Below are 2,127 nucleotides of genomic sequence, written 5' to 3' on the forward strand. Positions count from 1 at the left end.
TCGATAACTACCTTAAATATAAATGGATTAAAGGCTCCAAACAAAAGACACAGACTGGCTGAAAGGATACAGAAACAAGACCCGTATATATGCTGTGGGTACAAGAGACCCACTTCAGACCTAGGGACACATACAGATTGAAAGTGAGAGGATGGAAAAAGATATTCCATGCAAATGGAAATCAAAAGAAAGCTGGAGTAGCAATTCTCATATCAGACAAAATAGACTTTAAAATAAAGACTATTACAAGAGACAAAGAAGGACACTACATAATGATCCAGGGATCGATCCAAGAAGAAGATATAACAATTGTAAATATCTATGCACCCAACATAGGAACACCTCAATACATAAGGCAAATGCTAACAGCCATAAAAGCAGAAATCGACAGTAACACAATCATAGAAGGGGACTTTAACAGCCCACTTTCACCAATACACAGATCATCCAAAATGAAAATAAATAAGGAAACACAAGCTTTAAATGACGCATTAAACAAGATGGACTTAATTAATACTTATAGGACATTCCATCCATAAACAACAGAATACACTTTCTTCTCAAGTGCTCATGGAACATTCTCCAGGATAGATCATATCTTGGGTCACAAATCAGGCCTTGGTAAATTTAAGAAAACTGAAGTCATATCAAGTATATTTTCCAACCACAATGCCATGAGACTAGATATAAATTACAGGAAAAAATCTGTAAAAAATACAGACACATGGAGGCTAAACAATGCATTACTAAATAAGCAAGAGATCACTGAAGAAATCAAAGAGGAAATCAAAAACTACCTAGAAAAAAATGACAATGAAAACAGGATGACCCAAAACCTATGAGATGCAGCAAAAGGAATTCTAAGAGGGAAGTTTACAGCAATACAATCCTACCTCAAGAAACAAGAAATATCGCAAATAAAAATCCTAACTTTACACCTAAAGCAACTAGAGAAAGAACAAACCCCTTGCAAAGTTAGCAGAAGGAAAGAAATCATAAAGATCAGATCAGAAATAAATGGAAAAGAAATGAAGGAAACAATAGCAAAGATCAATAAAACTAAAAGCTGGTTCTTCGAGAAGATAAACAAAATTGATAAACCATTAGCCAGACTCATCAAGCAAAAAAGGGAGAAGACTCAAATCAATAGAATTAGAAATGAAAAAGGAGAAGTAACAACTGACACTGCTGAAATACAAAGGACCATGCAAGATTACTACAAGTAACTATATGCCAATAAAATGGACAACCTGGAAGAAATGGACAAATTCTCAGAGAAGCACACTTTCCAAGACTGAACCAGGAAGAAATAGAAAATATAAACAGACCAATCACAAGCACTGAAATAGAAACCATGATTAAAAATCTTCCAACAAACAAAAGCCCAGGACGAGATGGCTTCACAGGCGAATTCTATCAAATATTTAGAGAAGAGCTAAACCCCATCCTTCTCAAACCTTCCACAATATAGCAGAGGGAGGAACACTCCCAAACTCATTCTACGAGGCCACCATCACCCTGATACCAAAAGTAGACAAAGATGTCATAAAAAAAGAAAACTACAGGCCAATATCACTTATGAACACAGATGCAATAATCCTCAACAAGATACTAGCAAAGAGAATCCAACACACATTGATAGGATCATACACCATGACCAAGAGTGGTTCATCCTAGGAATGCTAGGATTCTTCAATATATGCAAATCAATCAATGTGATACACCATATTAACTAATAGAAGAATAAAAACCATGTGCTCATCTCAATAGAGGCAGAAAAAACTTTCGACAAAATTCAACACCCATTTATGACAAAAGCCCTCCAGTAAGTAGGCATAGAGGGAACTTACCTCAACAAAATAAAGGCCATATATGACAAACCCACAGCCAACATTGTTCTCAATGGCGAAAAACTGAAACCATTTCCGCTTAGGTCAGGAACAAGACAAGGTTTTCCACTCTCACCACTATTACTCAACATAGTTTTGGAAACTTTAGCCACAGCAATCAGAGAAGAAAAAGAAAGAAAAGGAATCCAAATCAGAAAGAAGAAGTAAAGCTGTCACTGTTTGCAGATGACATGAGATACATAGAGAATCCTAAAGATGCTATCAGAAAACTACTAGA

The sequence above is a fragment of the Lagenorhynchus albirostris genome, chromosome X, assembly GCF_949774975.1.
Source record: "Lagenorhynchus albirostris chromosome X, mLagAlb1.1, whole genome shotgun sequence".
Classification (NCBI taxonomy): Eukaryota; Metazoa; Chordata; class Mammalia; order Artiodactyla; family Delphinidae; genus Lagenorhynchus; species Lagenorhynchus albirostris.